At 42.0% G+C, this 25,000-nt stretch overlaps 1 protein-coding gene and 2 long non-coding RNA genes across 12 annotated transcripts in view; 2 read left to right on the top strand and 1 right to left on the bottom strand.

Moving 5' to 3' along the window:
- The window catches only part of LOC126998150 (potassium voltage-gated channel subfamily KQT member 4-like), a 100,592-nt gene that overhangs the window by 12,288 nt on the left and 63,304 nt on the right, over positions 1-25,000 (top strand). The gene's annotated exons all lie outside the window — the stretch shown is intronic.
- On the top strand, positions 1,440-5,253 carry LOC126998152 (uncharacterized). The gene is made up of 2 exons (XR_007752652.1): positions 1,440-4,509; positions 4,650-5,253. It is a non-coding gene; the product is annotated as an uncharacterized LOC126998152 (long non-coding RNA).
- On the bottom strand, positions 3,859-8,722 carry LOC126998153 (uncharacterized). Its single transcript, XR_007752653.1, has 2 exons — positions 8,485-8,722; positions 3,859-8,242 (listed from the first exon to the last, which is right to left on the bottom strand). It is a non-coding gene; the product is annotated as an uncharacterized LOC126998153 (long non-coding RNA).

Below are 25,000 nucleotides of genomic sequence, written 5' to 3'. Positions count from 1 at the left end.
CGTAAAGGAGAGGGAAAGGAAATTAAATAAAGGAGAGGCAATCGTAGTCAAAAGAGAGAAGGAAAAGCAACAAGGAAGAAAGAAAGGAGAAAGGAAGGATTAGTCAATTATTAGAGAGAGGAAACGAAGGAAGAAAACGGGAAAGGGGAAACAGAAAAGAGAAACGGAAAACAGTAATGGGAAGGAGAAAGAAAACAAACAAACTGGGAAATCGATTAGAAGGAAAAAAGAAAAAAAAAGGTGTGAAAGGAAAGCAAAACGAAGAGACTCAAGAATTTGCACCATGGAAGAGATGAAGAAAGAAAGGTGAGAAAAGGAAGATAACAAAAAGAAAAAAAGAAAAAAGAAAAGAAAGCCTGAATGGAAAGAGGAGGTAAGGAAGATCGTGCCATAGAACAAAGGAAAGATGAAACAAAACGAAGATAACAGAGAGAATAGCGAAAAAAATTAGGAAGGCAAATAAAATGGAAAGGTGTAAACGAGGAAGAAAGGAATTAATGAAAGAACAGAAAGAAAAACGAAAGAAAGTGAGTGATTAATTATTAGGAAGGAACAAGGGGAGAAAAAGGGAAAACAAAGACATTAGAAAGTTATACAAGGATCAGCTGCATGGAATAGTGGAAGAGAGAAAAGGGTAATAACAGGAACAGTAACGGAGGAGGTAAACACAAAGAAAGTGGATGAAAAGGAAACTGTTGCCAATTGAAAGAGACGTGATGGCCATTCAGCTCGAGAGGAAGGCGTAAGAGAGGAAGAAGGGAGTTAACAAAAGAAGGAAGTGGAAAGGAAATCATAGAAAGAGTTGGAATGAAAACAAAGGAAATGGATGCAAAGAAAATGGAGACAATAGTAAAAAGACGAAATGGCCGAGCAAATCAAATCGAAACGTATGAGAGAGAGGAAGAAACAAATTAACAGAGAGAGGGAAGGGAGAGAGAGAGAGAGAGAGAGAGGAAAGAACAAAAAGGAGTTACGAAAGAAAATAAACACAAAGAAAATGGGTAAAAACAAAAGATAAGAACCAATTGTAAAAGACGAAATAAATTAACAAATAAAATGGAAAAGTGTAAAAGAGGAGAACAGGAATTAATGAAAGAACAGAAACAAAAACGAAAGAAAATAAAAGCAGAGAAAATGGATAAAAAGGTGAAAGAAACGAATAGTAAAAAAAAGGAAAAATAAAAGGCAGAGGAAATCGATGCCAAAAGGAGTGAGAATGAGAGACAAGAATCAGCACCACAGAACCAAAATAAAAGGAGAAAACAATAAAGGACGAAATAAAATCAAAGAGAGTGAAGGAAAAGAAACTGAGCAACCAATTGAGAGAGAGAGAGAGAGAGAGAGAGAGAGAGAGAGAGAGAGAGAGAGAGAGAGAGAGAGAGAGAGAGAGAGAGAGAGAGAGAGAGAGAGAGAGAGAGAGAGAGAGAGACGAAAAAAAAGAAAGAGAGAAGAGGGATGAAACACGTGTGATATTGGAGGCAAAGAAAAGGGAAGGGTGGAGAGTGAGAGAGTAGAGGGAGAGAGAGAAGTGAGCGAAAGGAAACATAGACGCAGAGAGCAAAAGGAGTAAAGGGATCACAAAGGGAAAGAAAAATAACGAAAGATAAAGAAAAGAAGAATAAATAGGAAGAGAAAAAAGAAGAATGTGAAAGAAAATGGGAATATGGAAACGCAACAAGAAGAGATAAAAATTAGGAAAGTTCACGTAAAGAATAAAGAAAAATGAAAGAAAGGAAAAAGGAGCCAAAGAGGGATGGAAGAAAGGCCAAAAAGCGTGCCAGAAAAAACGAGAATATAAAAAGATGGAAAGAAATAAAGAAATGGTTCACATGGAAAATAGAAAAAAAAAGAAAAAAGAAGAAAAAAGTGGAACGGAAAACTGATTAAGATAGGACAGAGTGAGTGAGAGAGTGAGTGAGAGAGAAAGTTGGAGAGAGAGAAAACAAGGTAGAAAGGTAGATGAATGGAAGAGACAGGGAAAGATGAAGGAGTGAGAAGGAACAAAGATTAGAGAAGAGAAAGAAAAGAGAAAGGGAGAGAAGAGGGAAAGGGAGACGGGAGGTGAGATTAAGGGAGTAACGAGGAGGAAGGGAGTGTTAGGAGGGACAGGAAGTGATGGAAAGGGAGGACTGCAGAAAAAGAAGAGGAGGTAGAGAGGAGGAAACAGGGAGAGGTGGAGGGTCAAATGAACAGAGGAAAGTGATTAAGAGGAGGAGGGGAGGGGAGAGGTAGGCAGTGTGGAGGAAATGAGAATGGAGGATGAGAAGAGAGAGAGGGGCAAAGGGGGAGGAGGAGAAGGGGGTAGAGAGAGGGCGGAAAAGTGGTACAAGAGGGAAGAGGGAGGATTAGAGAAGCAGAAAGGAGGTAAAAGAAGAGAGAGGAAGAGAAGGTAAAAGATAGAAAAGGAAGAGATAGAAGATAGCGAGAGGAACAGGGAAATTAGGGTATGGGAAGGATAGAGAAGGCATAGAAAGAAATGAAAGCGAGGAAAGAAAAGGGAGACTAAAGAAACGAAGAGAAAGGGAAGTAGAAAGAATAAGAGAGAACCAGGAAAAGGAAAGAACAGAAAAATTAGAATATTGTGGGGACAGGGAGGAGATAGTGGAGAGCTTAGAAAAGTGGAGGAAGCGTAGAAGGGGAGAAAGTGGAACAAGAAGGAAAGGGACAGAGAGACAGAAAGCCGTGGAAGGGAGGGGCAGAGGAGGCATAGAAAGAGGGATAAAAAGGCACAAGAAAAAAGGGAGAGAAAGACCAGAGAAACAGAGAAGAAGTGAAAGGGGAGAAGGGAGAGGTAGAGCCAGGGAAGGGAGAGCAAGGGAAGGGAGGGGCAGGGAAATGAGGTAGGCGAGGGGGTAGGAGGGAGAGGATCGAGGGGCTAGACTCACGGAAGGGGAGGTGGAAGGGGGTTGAATACGCTTGCTGTTTGACATAATACCCGCCCTGCTGGCCGCCGCATTGCAGGTGGACTTGACTCCCGTCCCATCAAAGGTTTCCGCAACACGCAACCGTTTCGCTCAAGATATTTAAACCGCGTACCCCGCCGCTCCTGTTGACGGTGCGGCGATGCGGATAGAACAAGGCCAAGGAGGAGGAGGAAAAGGAGGAAGAAGAATGGGAAGTAGTTGAAGGAAACGAAGATATGAAGGAGAGGTAAGCCATATCGTAGTTCAGTGTATAAGAAAGAAGATTGATAGAGGAGGAGGAGGAGGAAAGAAAAACAGGAAGGAGTAGAGGGAAACGAAGGAATGAAATAGGGGTAAGCCATATGCATGTACGAGAAAGAAAGCATGAAGGAGGACGAGGAGGGAGTAGAAGAGGAAGGAGTAGAAGGAAACGAAGATATGAAGGAAAGGTAAGCCATGCCGTGGTTGCGTATATAAAAGAGAAGTCTGATGAAGGAGGAAGGGAAGGAAGAAGAGAATGGGAAGAAGTAGAACAAAATGAAGATCTGAAGGAGAAATAGGCCATATCGTTGTTGCAATAAGAAACCTAATAAATGAGGAATGAAAAGAAGAAAGTGCGATCAAATAAAATTACATAAATACGTTTCATGCAAGAAGAGAAGAAACTAAAGAAGAAAGAGGAGAACAAAAGGCAGATATAGAGGAAAAGTAGGCCATTGGGTAGTAAAATATATCATAAGAAAGACTGATAAAGGAATATGAGACAAAGATAACCTACATGCAAGTTCAGGAAGGCAGAGAAAGGACGAAACACATAAAATAAAAGGAATAGATAAAGGAAAGTGGGCTGTACCGTGGGAGGTAAAAGAAGGAAGACTGATAAAAGAAGAATTGGACGAAGATAAGAGTCATGCGAGGCGAGAAAAGAAGAATGAGGAAGAAGAAAAGGAAGGAGAAGAAAAGAGAAACGGAGCTGATACGATATTAAAACGATACAAAGAAGATAGACTTTCACGAGATGACAAAAGAAGGATAAAAAAGGAGAAATGGAGAAAGAAAACAGAAGAAAAAGAGCAAGAAGAAACACAACGGACGTATAATAAGATGTTGAAAAGGAAAACGATATAGAGAAAAGAATTGTATAGTTGAGAGAAAGGAGAAAAAAGAAAAAAGAAGAAAAAGAAAAAAGCAGTCCAACGAAGGCAAAACATAATAAAAAGGCGATGTAAAGAGAATAATAAAATAGTTGTTGAGGATGATAGCATGAAAGAGGAGAAGGAGATGGACGCGAAAGATCAGCAAGCAAGTGAAGGAGGAGGAGGAGGAGAAGGAGGTCGTTGTGATACTTTAAGAGCCCCGAGAAGCCATGTCAGTTAAAGGGATGGAACACGATTTTCCAGACAGGCAGCGAAAGAGAAGCAGGAAGGATAACAGGTGAGGATAAAAAAACGAAGGGAGAGCAGGTGGAAATTGAAAAAGGAAGGAAATGAAGATGAAGATTGAAAAACGAAGGGAATGGAAGTGGAAACAGAAAAATTACGGAAAACGGGTGGAATAAAAAAGAAAGAAAGGAGAGCAAGTGGATATTGAAAAGAGGGAAAATAAGGTGAAAATTGAAAAAGGAAGGGATAGAAGGTGAAAATTGAAAAACGAAGGGAAAGGAAGTAGAAACAGAAAAATTACGGAAAACGGGTGGAAATAAAAAAGAAAGGTGAGCAAGTGGATATTGAAAAGAGGGAAAATAAGGTGAATATTGAAAAAGGAGGAGGAGGAGGAGAAGGTGCAAATTGAGAGAGGAAAGCAAGTGGAAACAGAAAAATTAAGATGATGGAAATAGAAAAACAAAGGAAGAGAAGGTCCATATTGAAGAGAAGGGAAAGCAAGTGGAAATTAAAAACAAAATAAGGGAATAAAGATGAAAATTGAAAAAAGGAAAAGAAGGTGCAATGTGAAAAAGAAGGAGGAAGGAGGGAAAGATTGAAAAAGAAGGAAGGAAGGTGGAAACGGAGAAAAAGGGAAGGAAGATGAAAAGAAAAAGAAGGGAAAGCAGGTAGGTAGAAAGTGTAAGAAGAAAATATAATCAGGTGGAAAATTGAACATAAAGTAAAGGCAAATGCGAAAGGAAGAAGTAAAGGAAAAATGCAGGTGATGAAATAATAAAAAAAATCGTATAAAGGAAAAATAATGAAAAGTTAGAAAATATACAAAAACGATGATGAGAAAATGCTATCAGGGGAAAAGATAAAAAAAGAAATAAGAAATCTGATGAAGTGTATGAAAAAAGAAAGATATAATGCAAAACTTGATGAATATTCAATGAGAAGAAATTATGCAGTAGGATGATATGAAAACAAGATCACAGGGAAGGAAAAATATAAAAAATGAGGAATAAGAAATCGGATAAGGTCTACGAAAATGGAAAATAAGCTAGGACCGTAAAATTTTTGGCTTAGATAAATACTTAATGTCCACCAATTATGCAGTAGGAGGATAATATGAAAGCCTTAACTGCAAATACTAAATACTAAATGAGAGAAGAAATGAGCATGCTTTTTTTTTCAGCAAAGGAAGCGTTTCAAAGGGAAAAAATTAAGCCGAAACAAGTCCGCTAAGCACTGCTCCTGCATAAAATAAAAAGCTTAGAGGAGTTGCCGAAAGAGAAGTCAATTTGATACTCCCATAATGTAAGTGTGAAATAAGGAAAATAGTACATAATAGGCAGAAAAGGAAGAGAAAAACGAAAAAAATATATATGTTGCATGTTTTGAAAATTGAAATAAAAAGGACAGACCAAAAAATCAAACTAAAATCAAACTCAAAATAATATATCTTACGCATGAAAGGAAGAGAAAAACAAACAAGAAATAAAGTTACGTTTGTTCAAAAATAAAAACAAAGCAAAAATGGAAAAAGTAAAGCAACATCGAACTCAAATATAAAAGAAATTGTCAAACTCTAAGTGAATCAATACTTTACGCGAACTAATTGAGCTTCGAGAGAGAGAGAGAGAGAGAGAGAGAGAGAGAGAGAGAGAGAGAGAGAGAGAGAGAGAGAGAGAGAGAGAGAGAGAGAGAGAGAGAGAGAGAGAGAGAGAGAGAGAGAGAAACTAATTCGTTCTGGCAACACTTAGGAGATCGAGAGACGGGAGAGAGAAAAAAAAGGAGGAGAAAAAGAGGAGAGGCCGAGAGAGGGAGGAAGAGAAACTGTCATGGGAGAAACTTGGAAGACAAACATTCGAGAGAGAGAGAGAGAGAGAGAGAGAGAGAGAGAGAGAGAGAGAGAGAGAGAGAGAGAGAGAGAGAGAGAGAGAGAGAGAGAGAGAGAGAGAGAGAGAGAGAGAGAGAGAGAGAGAGAGAGAGAGAAAGTGAGAGTTAAATAATTTCTTCTAGCAACACTTTTAAGATATCGAAGGGAAGGAATGAAAGTAAATAAAAAGAAGGAAAAGCAGCCGAAGAAGGAATTAAAAGGAAACTTCGAAGGGAAAAGAAAACACATAACAACGAGGCTTTTAAAAGGAGAGAGAGAAGAGGGAGAGAGAAGGAGACAGACAAGTAATTAATGATTTCTGACGCCACTTAAGAGAATGAAGAGTAAATAGGAGCAGAAAAGAGCAAAAACAAGGGAAAGAAAGGACGCCATGATGGGAAGACTTCGATACTTCCCTCTCTTCCTAAATTAATAGACAGATAGATAGACAGATAAATAGGTAGATAGATAGGTTATGGATTGTCTAGAGCTTAAATACTCTCCTTTTCCCTCGCTTTCTCATCCTTTTCTTCCTCCTCCTCCTCCTTCTTCTCATAGCCTTCCTCACTTACTTCACCTACACCTCTCCCTCGCCTCCTCTTCCTCTTCCTCCTCCTCCTCCTCCTCTTCTTCTTCCTCTTCCTCCTCGTTCACCTCCTCCTCCTCCTCCTCCTAGACTTCCTCAATTTCTGAAACTACACCTTTCCTTCTATTGCTACACCTCCTCCTCCTCCTCCCTCCTCCTCCTCCTCCTCCTCCTCCTCCAGAAGGTGACGTGCCTGCAACGCTGAAAATATGTAAATGAGTCTCACGCTCATTCCCTCGGCCCCGACACTTTGCCGGGATGTTGACCGAACCGAGTCGACTCAAGTTTGCATTTGCTTCCACTGGCCTTGAGAAGTGAACGAAGGCGGGGGGGAGGGGAGGGGGGCAGGAGGAGGAGAAGAAGGAGGAGGAGGAAAGAGAGAGAGGTGTAGGAAAAGGAGCAAACCTAGAGAGAGAAGAAAAAAGTGAGGGATCTTGAAGGGAAAAGAAGGATGAGGAAATGGACAAGGAAGAAGGAGGAGGAAAGAGAGAGAGGTGTAGGAAAAGGAGCAAATCTAGAGAGAGAAGAAAAAAAGTGAGGGATCTTGAAGGAAAAGGAAGGAGGAGGAAATGGAGAAGGAAGAAGGAGGAGGAAGAGGAGGAGGAGGAAAGGGAGAGAGTTTCAAGAAGAGTAGTAAGTTTAGAAACATAAAAAGGGGATCTAGAAGGAAGAGGAAGAAAGAGGAAATGAAGGAGAAGAAAGAGGAGGAAGAGGAAGAGGAGATGAATAAGAAAGAAGAGAAGGAAAAGGAGGAGGAAAGAGAGAGAGGTAGAAGAACAGTAGCAATGGAGAAAGAAACAAAACAAAGCAATCTAGAAGGAAGAGGAAGGATGAGGAAATGAAGAACGAGGAAGGAGGAGAGGGAAAAGGAAAAGGAGGAGGAGGAGAGGGTGGAGAAGAAGGTCTAAAAGCATGAAGTGGTTGAGGAGGAAGAGGAGGAGGAGAAGGAGGAGGAGGAGAAGTCTCATTCAGAATTGGAGTGATGGAGGGAAACACTTCGGAGGGAGAGGGTGGCTGGAGGAAGGAGATAAGAAGGAGAGGAGGAGGAAGACGGGAAGAAGAAGAAGGCGGTCGATAAAAGAAAATAAGTCAACTCTATGAACTCACTCTGAAGGCTCAATCGATTTTTCTTCTTCTTCTTCGTATATAATAACAATTGGCAACGAGTCCATTCATCCTATTACTGCACTTCTATTCTCGGCGTTCATGTCGTTTGGTCGTGAGCGAGGTCAGTTATATCATTAGTTTAGCGCGTTAACCAATTATCCCGACGCTGCACTGCCGACTGACGTATGCAACAGAGAATCATACACCACTGCCGAGACTAAGCCCGTATTCATAGACGCTCCCGGCCATCACAACTATTTATAAAGGTCACCGGGGAGGTTAGTCGGGTTCTCGTGAGTGTTTTTTTTGCGTTCATGATGCAGACGTCTTGACAAACTATTACTTGACTCATACAACTACCAATGTAAGTCCCCACAAGTTCTAGAAATGAATGACCAACCTTAGGATGACACAGTGATTGAATGTAACAATACAATTAAGTAAGCCCCAAGGAGACCCCCCTCCTAACTAACCCAACCTAACCTAACCTACCTATGTATGTATATTATTATATATTTGTGTGTATTCCTTATGTTTTTTGAGAAGTGTTTGTATTACTTGGTCCCCAAAGAGAGGGAAACTTAACCTGCCTTACCCTCCTAACCCTAACCTAACCAACCTATGTATACTTATATTATCAACTTCGTATGTGTGAGCCCTTTAGTGATTGAGAATATGTGTCTATTACTTAAGCCCCAAAGAGAGAGGGAAACCTAACCTGCCCTACCCTAACCTAACCTAACCTAACCTATGTATACTTATATTATCAAATTCCTATGTGTGAGCCTTTAAGTGTTTGAGAATATGTGTCTATTACTTAAGCCCCAAAGAGAGAGGGAAACCTAACCTGCCTTACCCTAACCTAACCTAACCTAACCTATGTATATTATCAAATTCGTATGTGTTTGCCCTTAAGTGTTTGAGAATATGTGCCTATTACTTAAGCCCCAAAGAGAGAGAGAGAGAGAGAAACCTAACCCACCTCATCCTAACCAACCTAACCAAACCTATGTATACTTAAACCCCAGAGAGAAAGACTACCCTAACCTAACCTAACCTAACCTATGTATACTCAAACCCCAGAGAGGAAGACTAACCTACCTTAACCTATGTTTACTTAAACCTCAAAGAGAAACACTAACCTACCCTAACCTAACCTAACCTAATCTAACCTATGCAAACCTCTTCCCCAAAGAAAAAGAGAAGAAACTCTTATATTTCAATCCACTACCAAGTAATATTTCATCCCCGTAAACATAGGATTCACCGTTGCCACAATCCATGACCATTTCCTCTTCTTCGAGGTCTTATTGGGAGTTATTTCACGTCCTGGAACTTCATACTTGGCCAAAAAAGACGAGTTTGTATTGAAGGAGACTTAATTTCACCCTCCCTCTCTCTTTCATCCCATATAAATCGACGTTTCTGCAGCTCGAAGTCAACTTTTTACTTCGAGGTCTTATTGAGAGCTTTTTCACGTCCAGGAACTTCATACTTGGCCCAAAAAAGACGTGTTTGTTTCGAGGGTACTTAATATCGTCCTCCCTTTCTATTCCAACCCATACAAGTCGACGTTACTGCAGCTCGAGGTCAGCTTTTTATTTCGAGGTCTTATTGAGAGGTATTTCGCGTCCTGGAACTCAATATCTGCTGGCCGGGTGGAAGGAGCGAGTTTGTTTTGGGCGAGTTTAAGTGTAAAGACTCGGAAAGGGAAAGGTTGGTCCATTAGGGGGCAGAGGGTCCTCAGAAGGTGCTGGGAAGACCGACGTCTGTGTGGGAGTGTGTGGGAGGGTCGAGAAAGTGAAGGAGGACGAAAACGAGGATAAGGAGGAGGAGGAGGAGGAGGAGAAATAGGAGAAAGAGGAGGAGAATGAGCTGTTGTTTGTCTTGGACCAGAGATAGAGAAGGGAAGAAGAGACAGAAAGAAAGACGAGAAAACAGGGAACGAATTAGCGCTAAGCTGGAAAGAGAGAGAGAGAGAGAGAGAGAGAGAGAGAGAGAGAGAGAGAGAGAGAGAGAGAGAGAGAGAGAGAGAGAGAGAGAGAGAGATGAGTAAATAATTCCTTCTGGCAACACATTAAGAGATCGAAGAGCAAGATGAAGAGAAGAAAGAGAAGCAAACGAAACAGAAGAAGCGACTTAAGGGAAACTGAGAGAGAGAGAGAGAGAGAGAGAGAGAGAGAGAGAGAGAGAGAGAGAGAGACTAAGATTTCCCCGTTTCTGGTCCTGCCTGAATACCGATAATATGCAACGATAACTATGTCACTTTTACTTCGTTTCGACGCGGACTCACGCTTCGATTTTTCCTCCGGGATTTGCAGAGCGTGTAATCCTGTTTCCCGTCCCGCTCTCAGCCCACCGTCGCTAATGGAGCCTCGTGACGAAGGGAAGAGGAAGGGGAAGGAGGAGGGAGGGAAAAAGGAAGATGGAAGGAATGGGATATCGAAGGAAAGGAGATAACATGAACGAAATGGAAAGAGGAAGATGGGTGGAAAGGAGAGGAATAGAAGGGAAGGTGAGAGGAGAGAGGAATGGGAAGGAGAAATGAGGGAGGAAAGGGAGTCGAAGGAAGAAAGAAAACGGACGATGGATGGGAGTGAAAGGAAGAGAAGCAAAGGAAAGTGGAAAGTGAGGAATTGTAAGGAAAGGAGGTAACGGGAAGGGAGGAGTTTTGAAAGGAAGCAGATGAAAGGGAAGGCAAAATGAGGGAGAAAACGGAAGAGGGGAGAGAGGGAAGGAAAAGGAAAGGAAGTGAAGAATTAGGAAGCGGAAAACGAGAATGAGGGAGGGGAATGGAAGGGAAGGAGATAAAAGGAAAGAAACGGAAAGTGAAGTGACGGAGAAGGGGGACGAAGGGAAGAGAAAGGGAAGGTAGAATGAGGGAGAAAAGTGAAGATACGAGGGACGAAGGGGAAGAGAAGGAAAGGAGATAACTGGAAGGAGGAAGGGAGAGACAAGAAGTGAATGGAAAGGAGGGAAAGGGAAGGCAGAACGAGGAAATGAAGAATAGTAAACGGAAAGATGAATTAAGAAGGAGACGAAAGAACAGAAAAGAAAAGAAAAGAGAAGATGGTGACTCCTCTTTACCTCTTTATCGTCCAGGAGAAAGAGGAATTTAAAAAAGGAAGAAAAAGAAAAGGGAGAGAAATAAAACGATTGAATACGAAAGAAAACAAAAGAGGTTGACTGCGTATTTTCCCCTCGTTTTTTTTCTTTTCATTCTTTTGCCTTTGAGAATCCAGTTAAGTTAATCTCCCTCAAAGCGCGTTAAAAAACATACTCGATCCTTTGTTTCTCGTAATGGTGAAGGAGGAAGAGGAGGAGGAGGAGGAGGAGCTGTGAAAACACTACTCCCTTGGTATTGAAACAAGATTGGGTTATGTGATTTCGTGTGTTACTACTGCGAGCGAGAAAGAGAATCCAGTCCTCCGCTATGGAAGCCTCTCTCTTTACTGCAGTGGAATCAAATGCTATTACCTCTGTCGTTGTTGATGTTAATGTTGTTGTTATTGTTGTCGTCATGGTAACGGTGGATTTCGGCCAAAGAGATTTACGTGGAAGACCGCAGTGCTCTACTTTCTACACCGACATAAATAAATAACATAAAGCCGGGGTTGATTTTATGTGTGCGTCTCTGAGTTAAAATTGAGCGCGGGGAAATGTTTATGTACGTGCTGAATAAGTAATTGAGTCCATTATATACGATGTTCAATAGAGTTTTATGGTGTTGCGATATTAGATTGCGGGTGAGTAAAGAAAAATGGTATTGCAGGAAGCTAACCAAAGAACGAGAGAGAGAGAGAGAGAGAGAGAGAGAGAGAGAGAGAGAGAGAGAGAGAGAGAGAGAGAGAGAGAGAGAAGATTTAATGATGCAAGGATGATGTAAAGAGAGGAAAAGAAGACAAAGAAAAGATTAGATAAGAGAAAATGAAAGAAGAAGAACAAGAAAAAGAATAAAGCAAAAAGGAAAAGAGAAAAGAAGAAATTAGGAAACGGAAAATAAAAAAAGATGAGAGAGAAGAAGAAGAAGAAGAAGAAGAAGAAGAAGAAGAAGAAGAAGACAGATTAAGAAGAAATAAAGGAAGAAAATTTTAACAAGAAGAAGTACAAGAAAAAAAAAGAGGAAGAAAAGGAAAAGGAAATGAAGAAGTAAAGAAAAGGAAGAAGAAAAAGAAAAGGGAAAGGAAAAAATGAAATGATAGAAAACGAAGCAGAGGCAAGAATGGAATAAAAAAAAGGCAAAAGAAGAAGAAAAACATAAACAACAAAAGAAATAAAATAAAGTGTGAGAAACAAACAGATGCTACACACTTCGAAGAGGCTGAAAACGGCACCAACGAAACGGCGAGGCGAAGAATCTCAAAATATACGAGATTAAAAGTCACACTCGAATCCAATCTCGCTCACCTTATCAAACCCCAAGACCGAGGGATTCGAACCTCCTCCTGGGACCCGAAGGCGATGGAACCGTGTATTATTTCGGCAACACGTGATATTGAATGCACCAGCTGTGGCAGAGGAGGAGGAGGAGGAGAAGGAGGTGGAGGTAGAGGAGGAGGAGGAGGAGATGAGGACACTTGAATGGAAGGAGGATGTGATAGTATGTAAAATAAGAGGAGGAGGAGGAGGAGGAGGAGGAGACGGAAAATATAGTGAAATTGAAAAAGGAGGAGGCGATGGAGGAATAAGAAGAAGAGGAGGTAGAAAAGATGATGATGGAAGTAAAGAAGGAAAGAAATAGAAGAAAAGGCAGGAGGAAAAAGAAGGAAGGGAGACAGAAAGAGGAAAATACAGAAGGATGATATAGAGGGAAAGGAGGCGAAAGGCTGAGGAGGAGGAGGAGGAAGAGGAGGTATGTGAGAAGCTTATGGGAGGAGGAAAAGGAGGAGGAGAGGGAAGAATTGAAGGAGAAAACAGAGGGGACACAAGAAAATGGAAACACTGCAGAATGAGAAAGAGAAGATGGAAGAGGAAGAGGAGGAGAAGGAAGACGAGGAGGAGGAGAAGAGGAGGTATATGAGCAGCTTAGGGGAGGAGGTAAAGGAGGAGGAAAGAGAAGAGAAGAGTCGAAGGAGAAAATGGAGGGGACACAAGAAGATGGAAACACTGCAGAATGAGAAAGAGAAGATGGAAGAGGAAGAGGAGGAGAAGGAGAAGGAGGAGAAGAGGAGGTACATGAGCAGCTTAGGGGAGGAGGAAAGAGAAGAGTTGAAGGAGAAAATGGAGGAGACACAAGAAGATGGAAACACTGCAGAATGAGAAAGAGAAGATGGAAGAGGAAAAGGAGGAGGAGGAGGCGAAGAGGAGGTATATGAGAAGCTTAGGGGAGGAGAGCGGAGAGCAGATGGTTCATTTGTGGCTCACGGTCGGGTTCGAAGCCTCGTCTGACACTTTACGAGGCGCTTGGACCAAACCTGACCCGACTCCTGAACTGAGTTGTGGCGCCTGCTGGGTCATCTGAGGTCATTTACGTGCACCCCTGAAGCAGCCCAACGCCCACACACACACACACACACATACACACACACACACACACATCCATGGTTCAGAATGTTACTTAATGTTATAGGTAGTAGTAGTAGTAGTAGTAGTAGTAGTAGCCATTAGCGTATTGCAAGGCCTTTCTATGTTTGTGTTTACAGTAACTGAACACGTGTGAGCTAATGTAATATGAATAATGAATTAGTAGCAAATTGAAATGCATAAAGCGTACACACACACACACACACACACACACACACACACACACACACACACACACACACACACACACACACACACACACACACACACACACACACACACACACACACACACACAAACATGGTAAACAATAAATTTGGGGCACTTTCCAATAAATTACGATGAAATGTATCAACTAGCCGGCTTTCGTTACTTTACAGGTTTACACACACACGCACACACACACACGCACACACACACACACACACACACACACACACACACACACACACACACTCTCTCTCTCTCTCTCTCTCTCTCTCTCTCTCTCTCTCTCTCTCTCTCTCTCTCATTCTCCCCACACACACACACACTGAACATGATATTTTTCCCTCGGTGACTGTAACGTTTTATTGTTGGGTTCGTGCGTTCGTAGCGTGACGGTAACAAATATTCGAGTGTGCAAAAAAATTTCATCCCATGCATTCAAACTTGACTTTCCATTTTCGTTTTTTTTCTCTCGATTTTCTTTTATTTTTTCCCTTAACTAATATTTTCAACCCTCACTTTTTTTCTTTCAGCTACTATATATTCTGGGGGGTTTTTTTGCATCATTAACACTTAACGTTCACTATTTCTAACTCCCTAAATATTGTGATCTCTCTTTCCTGATTATATTTCTCTTATTATTCCGTTTTATAGTTAGTCTTTTACAATCTCATCACTTTCCTCTATATAAATCTCTACAGAACTCTTATAAACTTCACTTATCTGTCCTTTTTTCTACTGTTTTCCCTATTTTTCGTTACTTTCCTTCAATGTCTTCCATGTCCCCACCACTTCAACGCTTCCCCCTTCACAAAACTCTTCACAACTTCACTTCCGGTACCTGCAAGTTCTTTTTTCATCATTTTTCTCTTAAATCGTCACACGGAAAGGCGATTAATGTTTTCATCGACCGGCCCGGCCATGCATTATTCAGTCATATTAATAGGCGTTAATAGTCGAGTCTGGCCAACGCGGGAGTAAAAATGGTGATAGAGGCCTTCGGGTGTGAGGGAGGGGGACACGAACGCTGGTCTCCGCTGTGTGTGACAAGAGACGAATGGTACTTTGAAAGGCAATAGAGTTCCGCGGAATTGACGTGTTTGCTTGTGGGCGCGTGTGTCTGTGTGTGTGTGTGTGTGTGTGTGTGTGTGTGTGTGTGTGTGTGTGTGTGTGTGTGTGTGTGTGTTGTGTGCTTGTGTTTGTTTATTTAATGACATTCGTAATTTAGTATTCCTGGAAGGTTTGAATATTCTGACCACCGAGGGAGAGAGACGGAGAGACAGAGACAGACAGACAAACCCCACACCCACAATCATTTTATATAACAACCCCAGCAAACTAAAATCTAAGTATTCCTAGAAGGGTTGAATATTCTGGTCACTGAGAGAGACAGAGGGACAGAGAGAGACAGACCCGCCACTCACAACTATTTCACATTTCAAGCACAACAAACTAAAATTTCTGCTTCACTCAGTCATGGTAAGGGAACCGCACCACAACATCCAACGAGCGACTTTCGTTTAATATAAGCTCCCTATTCTTAAACATTTCGTCGCCAAAGCAAGCACACATATTCGACAAGGCTTTCATAATAGGAGTTCTGGGCATTTCCCGGAGTAGTTCAATGACCCTGGTGGTAGTTTAACCCTTCCTCTATACCATGAACCTAAAAGAACATACATGAGAACCCGACTGATCTCCTGTTTGGGCTTTAGAAATAGGTGATATGAGAAGCGGAAGCTAATACTAACCTAACATTGATGCACCAGCCTACCACCTCGCTGCGTCACTACTGTTTCCCGCAGACGAGGCTCCCTTCACTGCGGCAGAAAGAGCGCCCGCTGTCCCTGTTGTCCTGTTTACACGCAGGCTTAGCTGAGAGCCGAGAAGCGAGCGGTTGCAAATTTGATTGGGATTCGATAGATGCGTGGCGTGAGTGTGCACGGGGATAAAGGAAAAAGAGAAAGCTTGCCGAATCCACATCAGCCGAGCGTGTGAAGTTGCTCATTTTTCACCCGACGCAAATATACGTGTGTGTTTTTTAGGGGACGGAGTGTGGTGGTCGTGTGTGAGGGTGTGGGGAGAGGGGATCTGTGTGTGTGTGTGTGTGTGTGTGTGTGTGTGTGTGTTTGCTCCTCCGTCAGAGTTGCGGTACAAAAACAAATTACGAGCCCATCACGAAAGCCACCACGGATATTATTTTTTTCGTTAACTGCGTAGTTACCGCGTGGAAATTGAAGTGGGAGGAAAAAATGTAAAATATGATACAAGGAAACAGAGAAAATGGGTGTCAACGCTGCGTCGTACCTCCATGCACTAACCCAGCCGTCCTTCATCATCTTACTCTGTTGTCGTTTTAGCAAAGTTACCGCGTGGAAATTGAAGTGGGAGAAAAAAATGTAGAATATGATGCAAGGAAAGAGAGGGAATGGATGTTAGCGCTGCGTCGTCTCTACATGCACAGTACACAGCCGTCCTTCATCTTACTGTGTTGTCGTTTTAGCAAAGTTACCGCGTGAAAATTGAAGTGGGAGGAAAAAATGTTGAATATGATACAAGGAAAGAGAGGGAATTGGTGTTAGCGCTGCGTCGTACCTCCATGCACTAACCCAGCCGTCCTTCATCTTACTGTGTTGTCGTTTTAGCATAGTTAGCGCTTGGAATTTGAAATGGGAGTGTATGATAAAAGGAAACAAAGAAAATGGGTGTCAGCGCTTTTTTGTGCCTACATGCGCTGTACACAACCCTCCGTTTTACTTTTTCATGATACATATATAAAGATTAAAAGTGCTATATCCCAACTACCCTCAAAATACTACAAAAAAAAGCGTTAATTAAACCAAAATGGGATAAAAGCACCGACAACCACGAAGCTGGAAAGTGGAAAAAAGCTACTGTTTCTGCGCTGTTCTCACCGGGGGGGAAAAAGTGTAATAAATAGAATCACGAGAAACGAGGAAAAAATGTGCGGCAAAAATGTTTTCAGCTGAGCCAAAAAAGCACCAAAGATTATGCATTTATGTAACGCAAATTGGGATCACAATGGCATTTTTCAACCGGTTTCAGATATATATAAAAATCGGGAAGCAGGAGGAACTATGCATAACTGAAGGATAGATGAACATTAGAACTGAAAATAAAAGCGATCTGAAAGTTAATATATTCTCCATTATTTTGTTTGATAGATTCGTTTTTTTTTTGTGTGTGTGTGTGTCTGTCTGTCTGCCTATCTGTGTATGTATGTGTGTCTGTAGAAAATATCAGTTACTTAACAATAGAACAAAACTCCCAAGAAATTTTAGACTTTAGCCTGAAATCCGTATGGAGAGAGAGAGAGAGAGAGAGAGAAGAGAGAAGGAGAAGAGGAGAGGAGAGATCCCCCCACACACAAAAAAAAAAAGTATAAAAAAGAATAGATAAACTCGCGCCTCAAAAAAAAAAAGGAGAGAAGAAAACTTTTGAAACCACCCACCACGTCGCGCAAAAAAAAAAACAAAAAAAAAACAGATGCTCTGAGTTTTACCTAAGACTTCCACCTCACACAAGATGATGCAGCAAGTTTCCCAGGAAGCCACGTAAAGAAATCAGCCCTTCGCGTAAGCCAGTCTCGTAAGTCTTCTGTGAAAAAGAAACGAGAGAGAGGAGGAGGAGGAGGAGTCAGCGTTATCCCCTCAACCGAAGTCTTATTCAGTGCGAAGTACCAAAGAGTGTTCCAAGAGGCAGTGAAAAAGATTATCCCTCTAGGCAAGTCTCGTAAGGAAACAAAGAAAAGAGGAGAGAAGGAGGAGGAACTGCCAGCGTAAAACCTCACCCGAAGTGCTATTGTGGGAAATACCTAAGAGTGTAAGAGTTCTTGGGGCACAAAAAGAAATTATCCCGCTACCCGAATCTCTGAGGAAAATAACGAAAAGTAAGTAGAAGGAATAGCCAGCGTTGCGTCTCATCCAAACGTCTTATTTAGTGGGAAGTATCTAAGAAAGCAAGTATTCTGAGAGACACTTACAGCAATCATCCCATCAGCCAAGTCTCGTAGAACAATAACGAAAAGAAAGTAGAACGAAAAACCGCCAGCGTTGTGCCTTACTCTGTTCTTACTCAGTGGAAAGTAGCAAACAGTTGAAGTATTCTGAGAGGCACTAAAAGAAACCACCCCACCATCCAAGTCTCGCAGGAAAATCGCGAAAAGAAAGTAGGAAGAGAAACCACCAGGCAGCGTTGTGCCTCTCCCGAAGTCTTACTCAGCGGGAAGTAAGTTGTGATTCGACTTCTGAAACTCCAGACCCCGTCCTCTTTATCTCTGGCGTCAGTGTTCCGCAGTTACATGATTTTCTTGTTTTCTGGGACGTGCTGGCCTTCAGGGAGCGACATGTCCTTGACGGAGAGGACGTTGTTTTGGTACCCAACGGCCCTTGTCCTTCTAGGGAATAGAGGATCCGCTGTATGGCTGGAGGAAATTGTTGGGTGAGGGAATATGCGTTGCAGGGTTGGGAGGACGCTTCTTTTTCTCGTATCCAACGCCCTTTATCCTTTTATATAAATTGAGGCTCAACTGTCGGTCAGGGAAAGGCTGTTGGGTGTGTGTAGTTGTGTTATATTTACCATGGTGTTTCTAATGATGGATCTACACTTCTCGTCGTTCTCAGTTCTTTGGATGCCTATTAACGTTACTTAAGAGTGTATTGAATGTTGATTAAATCTTCGGAAGAGTCTCGTCGATGTTTATCTGTACCTGAGAGTGTTAGTAGCTCCATGTGGCCCGAGTGTTAAGCATAAAGTTATTAATACGAGTTCAGGGGTGTCCATGTCTTAATGAGAGTGTTTTAAGACATTTTGGGAGATTGTCTACGTAATTGTCGACGTTCTTGGGTGTTAAAGACTATTTGTGGTGGTGCATATGGACTGGAGATATAGAAAAAAATGTTAATATGAATCTAATGGTCGTAATGTCTATATGAAAGTGTTTTAAGACATTCTGGGGAGCATTTTTGTTTACATTTAGACGTTCTTAGGTGTTTTAGTGTTGCAATGTGTATGTGACTCGAGTGTATATGATAAAGCTGATAATATAAGTGTAAATGGAGGTGTTTAAGACATTTTTGGTGTTTTTGTTTACATTTCGACGTTCTTAGGTGTTTTAGTGTTGCTAGGTGTATATGACTCGAGTGTATATGATAAAGCTGATAATATAAGTGTAAATGGAGGTGTTTTAAGACATTTTTGGTATTTTTTGTTTACAACTCGACGTTCTTGGGTGTTCGAGAGTGTTGCTAGGCGCACGTGGCCCTCCCCAGCCGCCCAAGTCGTCCTGGGAAGCCCGGGTCGACGGGTGAGGAAGGGGCCTTCAGTTCGCGCCGTCACATCTTTTGTTCGCCGTCTGTCGGAGGGAAAACTCGACCCGGGAGACAGGTGGAGTTTTTTTCCCTTAATCTCACTTCGTCTTATCTTCTTTCTTTTGTTTCTTTCCTTTAGTTTTCTCTTTATTTTTTTTATTTCATTCTAATTTTCTTTCTTTTTTGCTTCGTTAATTATTTCGGTTTTTTTATTTTCCGTTTTTCTTTTTCTTTTTTCCTTGCTCTTTCTAATCCTCCTCCTCCTCTTCCTCCTCATTCTAATCCTCCTGCTCTCCCTCCTCTTCCTCCTCCTCCTCCTTTTTTCTTTCTTTCTTTTACGTCTATTTTATACTTTGCTGTTCCTCCATTTTCCTTTCTCTCTCTTTTATTATGATTGCTTAATTCTCTTAAGTTAAACGATGCTCTGTTTCCTCTTTTTTTTTGGTGAGCAACTTAAAATGATGATCTGGCCTTGATTTTTCCCTCCCTCTTTTTCTCCTGCGATCTCTCATAACATTCCTCTGTATTTTCTCCCCTCTCTCTTTTCCCTCCTTTTTTTTCCTTCTCTTTTTCACCCCTCCTGCATCGTTGGAAGAACATGGATTGCAATTTTTCCTCCTTTTTTCTGTCTTCAAAGTAAGTCGTATTCAAGATTTCTTCCTCCTCCTCTTCCTCGTCCTCCTCCTCCTATTACTCCTCTTCCTCCTCCTCTTCTTCGTCTTACTCTTCCTTCTTTTCATCATCATCATTTTCCTCTTACTCCTCCTCCTCTTCTTTCTCCTTTTCCTCCTTCTTACTCTTCCTCCTCCTCCTCCTCCTCCTCCTCTTCTTTCTCCTTTTCCTCCTTCTTACTCTTCCTCCTCCTCCTCCTCCTCCTGCCGACATATTTCAACTCTTCGCGAACTCTCCACTTCGTCAGTCAATCAAAATTTCAGAATGCTTCGTCTTTTATATCTGCTTTGTGATTGGTCGAGAAGTTTTAATGTTAACTGAAGCCTCTGACGCACACAACGTAACCACACACAGGCACATTTAAACACACACACACACACACACACACACACACACACACACACACACACACACACACACACACACACACACACACGTTGGATTTCGTAATGGTAAGAAGGTTGTCATGGAAATAGTACTGATGGAGGAAGAGGAGGAGGAGGAGGAGGAGGAGGAGGAGGAGAAGGAGGAGGAGGAGGAAGAGGAGGAGGCTTTGGTGGTCGTAATATGAAAGGAAACGAGAAATAATTTGTGAGTGTTGCAATTGAGAGAGAGAGAGAGAGAGAGAGAGAGAGAGAGAGAGAGAGAGAGAGAGAGAGAGAGAGAGAGAGAGAATCAAAACCCCGTAATGTAAAAATCCGTATTCCATAGATTCTGAACCTGACCCCGATAACCCATTACCTTCTCTCTCTGAATTCCCCCAATTTCCCCATTTTGCCTCACCTGCAATTTTCTCCTCCATTTCCCTCTCTCCCTTTCCTCCATCACCATCACTCCTCCACAGCCACACACATCCACACCATCATTCTCCGTCCACCACACACACACACACACACACACACACACACATACACATCTCTCATGGACACCTTCTCAAAACTCCTTTTTTCTTTTGTTTTATTTTTTTGTCTCTCGTTTTCACCAACACAAGGATTTCACTTCATTAATATTTCTTGTTCTTTTGCTTTTTCTGCTTTTAAGTGTTTTCTTTTTTTATATAATCGCTTAGAAAACTGGTTCGGTCTAGTCAAGTAAAGGAAGGGAGATGGAAAGGGATAGGAAAAGGTCAGAATGTGTGTGTGTGTGTGTGTGTGTGTGTGTGTGTGTGTGTGTGTGTAACTACCATTAGTTTGAAAATTATGCTTCTGAAACGCAAGAAAAGCCCGAGACACTGAGTTGCATTATAAGTTTTGCATCAAAGTTTAAAGCAAATTAGTTTATTTTCGTCCCCTTCTCTCCCTTCCTCCTCCCTCTCCCTCCCTCCCCCAATCTCTTTCCCTCCCTCCCTCTTCCCTCCCTCCCTCCCTACCAACCTTTCCCTTCCTCCCTCTCCTTCTCTCCCTCCCTTCTTCCTTCTCCTCTCCTTCCCTCTTTCCCTCCCTCTTCCCTTCCTCTCTTCCTCCCTCTTCCCTGCCTCTCTTCCTCGAAGCCTCAGTATGGCGAGGAAAAGTTGAGGGATCGCGTTAAGTTATTCACAAAGTTTGGTCCGCCTGGTGACCCTCATTCTCGTGTCCAAATCGAATATACACACATCTAAGGCTCTCTTCCTCCCCTTCCTCGTCTTTTAACAGTTCACTTCTATCACGTTTTTTTGCAGTTTTATATTGTACACGATAGCATAATCTTTTTCATATGCACACTTCAAAGGTCTCTTCCTCCTCCTCTTTTAACTTTATCTATTACTTCTTCAATTGAATATACACACACCTAAGGGCCTCTTCTTCCTCCTCCTCTTCTCACAGTTCACTTCTATCACGTTTTTTTGATGATTTTTATTGTACACGATAACGTAATCTTTTTCACATGCACACTTCAAAGGCCTCTTCCTCCTCCTCTTTTAACTTTATCTATTACTTCTTCAGTTCAATATACACACACCTAAGGGCCTCTTCCTCCTCCTCCTCTTCTAACAGTTCAGTTCTATCACGTTTGCTTTACTGTTTCTCCCTCAATTGAATATGCATACTTTTAATAACCTCTTTCTCCTCCTTCTCATCTTTAAGCAGTTCACTTCCAACACATTTTTTGCAGTTTTATATTGTACACGATAACGTAATATTTTTTCAGTACACGCTTTTAAGGGCCTCTTCCTCCTTATCTATGAACAGTTCTTGTTTATCGCGTGTTGCAGCATCTTATTGTACACGGTAATTGGATCTCTTCCTTGATTATGTACCATCACTTCGTAAATTGAATATATACACAACTCTATGGGCCTTTTCTTCCTCGTCTTTTAGCAGTTCCCTTCTCCACAGTGTTCAAGATAACGTAATATTTTCTTTCTTATGTATTAGCGCGTTTTAGCAATACATTTTCGTCTTGATTTTTGCTTTGTTATATATTATGTTCATTTCACTAGTAATCCCAAAACTATAATTGGAAGATTAATATTTAACTGGCCAGTTTATTCTTGTACGTAACTATTTTTTTTTTTACTTTAATTCACACCAAGCTTGATTTATTTATTATTAGACAGACAAAGGTTTTCTACACATTAATATTAGGAATTTCATTATTCAAAAAAGATCAGTTTTGCTTCTAAAAAAAAAAAAGAGAGAACACGCAACACGACTTCATTTAGCCATATTAAAGCCATATCCTTAGGCGTGGACCTTATTAGTACTCTCTCTCTCTCTCTCTCTCTCTCTCTCTCTCTCTCTCTCTCTCTCTCTCTCTATCTCCCCCCCTCCCCCCGTGGCAATAGTCGTCCTCTAGGTCTCCTCGCTGAATGACGTGCATGTTCCAAAGCCTGAGTGAAGTTGAGAGTCGAGGTGAGTCGTGTCCCACTCGCGCTTGGCTGCCACAGTGGACCGAGTAGTCGTGGTGGAGGAGGAGGAGGAGGAGGAGGAGGAGGACGAGGAGGAGGAGAAAAAGGAGAGGAGGAAGAGGAGGAGAAGATGGTGGTCATGATGGTTGTTGCTTCTCTTTTCCCTATTGTTTTAAACGCTTCTACTAGACAGAGAGAGAGAGAGAGAGAGAGAGAGAGAGAGAGAGAGAGAGATCCCGCTTTCCTTAACCAATCTTCCACCCTTCACTCCCTCATATATCACTTCTCAAGTCTGATCTCTTCTTCAATCTATTCTTCGGCGATCTTTTGTTTTCTCTTTTTCACCGATATCTTAAGTGTTTTCAATCAGTTCTCTACTTTTTTGATGATTCTTCTTTGCGTTTTCATTTTCCAGCCAGGCTTTCATCTCCATCATCTCTTTTCTAATTCTTTCTATTTCTTTTCTCTCTTTTAATCCTTTTTCGCCTTTTCAGCATCCGTTTCTAGTTGTCTTTTTTTCTCCCTTACCTTTTTATCATCGTTCTCTGATCCTCTTCTCTGTTTACTCATCCTTTATCATCATCCCAATCTTCCTTTACATTCCTCTTCCCTTCTGTTACTTGTTCCCCATTCATTCACCATCCTTCAGCATTCCTCTTTATTCCTACTCATCTAACACTATCTCTCCACCCTTCCTATCCAATCCGCCAATCCTCTTTTCTTCTACGCCTTGACCACTGACTTCTCACCCTCCTTCTCAACATCCTTCTCACTTTCCACTACCGCCTCGTCGCCTCGCCCCGAGCCAGAAAGAATTTAACATGCCACCCTTGCTTCCTCCCTCCTCCAGGCGCCCAGGACACCTATTAGCTCAGCCATTTGTTGTCCGGACGCGAGCCACGACAAGAATCCCTCCCGACAAGTTACTGCTGTACGAGAGCCGCGGAAACACAAACTATTTTCGCTCTAACTGATAAATTGCCCCTGGGAGGATTCTGTACGCGAGGAGGAATGATAAAACCCTGCGGAGAAATATAACACACACACACACTCACGCACTTTCTCCCCCCCCCCCCGCCCCCCACACACGCACACGCACACGCACAAGCACACACGCACAATGATTCCTCCTCTTCTTCGTGAGGGTATGAAGTCAGCGTTACCACATGTCATTTTCTGCTTTATCGCCTCCCATAACATTTCCCGTTTTCTCTCTCACTCGCCTCACCGCCGCGCGTCAATTGAAAGATATGGAAAGAGTCTTCGTTTTAGGGGATTAACATGGATCTGAGGTAATCACGAATACTGGTAAGGCGGGAGTTGAACCTCTCGCTCTTTCCGTCGCTCTCTATCTATCTTTCCATCTATCTCTCGACTGTTATTGCCTGTTCCCTCGCAACTTCAATATCTCTTCGTTCCTCGCTTTCCTCATTCCCCGTGTTCGTTATTTCACCATTTTCATTTCTTCTTTGCGTATATATCTCTCGCTCTCTGTGTCCATCCATCTCCGGCTATCGTCCTCACATCTGCGTCAGGAAGGAACAGTGTCGGAGAGGAAAAGCGAGACAAAGAAAAAGACGGACGTTGTAGATAATAGGAGACTTGTGAGCAGGAGGAAAGGAGAGCAGTAAAGGACAGGGAACGAAATGAAGGAAGATAGGAAGGAGATGTACCGAGAAGAAAAGCGAGACAAAGCAAAAGTCACATGTTGAAGATAATAGGAGATTTGTGAGCAGGAGGAAAGGGGGGCAGCAGTAAAGGGGCAGAGAACGAAATTGAGAAGGATACGGAAGAGATGTACAGCATTTCGGAGACAATAGGAAACGTGTGAGGGACTACGAAGAAAAGAGGATTAGAATGACTGAGAATGAAAGGGAGGAAGATTATGTGCAAATAGTTAGCATTTTAGAAGCACACAAAAAAACTTGGCAGCTAAGCAATATTAAGTAAACACCTCGGATTTATTTGACAGAAAGAGAATTAAAAGAAGCTGATGGAATAGTTCACTAACCTTTACAATGCAATCTTTTCACAATGCAATGTCTCTCCGTTCTCTGTTCTCCATCTTTCTCTTTTGTTTCTTCCTCTCCTTCACTGTACCACATTTCCTAGTAAAGAATAGAATGAAAAAGAAGAAACGAGAGGTATTATTTTCAGTACTTTCTCCTGTATACTACAATACTTCCTTTCTTCTCTCTCTCTCATTCCCTTTCTCCCTTCCTTCCACCACGTCTCTCTTTCTCTGTCTTGTTTCATTTCCTTCACCCTACAGTACCATTCAGTCCACCCACCCTTCTTCTCTTTCCCTTCCTCTTCATGCTTTCTCTCCTTCACCCTACAATTATCAGACACTGCTTCACTCTCCCTTCCTCTTCACTTCTCTCCTCTTCTCCTCATTTGTTTATTCCCTTTCAACAAAGGGATATGAATTTCGCCTCTCCCACGCCCTCCTCCTCCTCCTCCTCCTCCTCCACTTCGTATCATCCATCCTCTTCCTCCTCCTCCAAGTGGTAAGCGGCTATCAGGGGAAGTAATTATCCTGGCAGTAATTTTAACCCAGGATGAGATACTTAAATTGCGGGAGGTGAATAATCGTGGC

Source organism: Eriocheir sinensis, chromosome 13 (assembly GCF_024679095.1).
Source record: "Eriocheir sinensis breed Jianghai 21 chromosome 13, ASM2467909v1, whole genome shotgun sequence".
NCBI classification, from domain to species: Eukaryota; Metazoa; Arthropoda; class Malacostraca; order Decapoda; family Varunidae; genus Eriocheir; species Eriocheir sinensis.
Note: the sequence above shows the minus strand (reverse complement) of the source record. Positions and strands in the feature narration are given on the sequence as shown.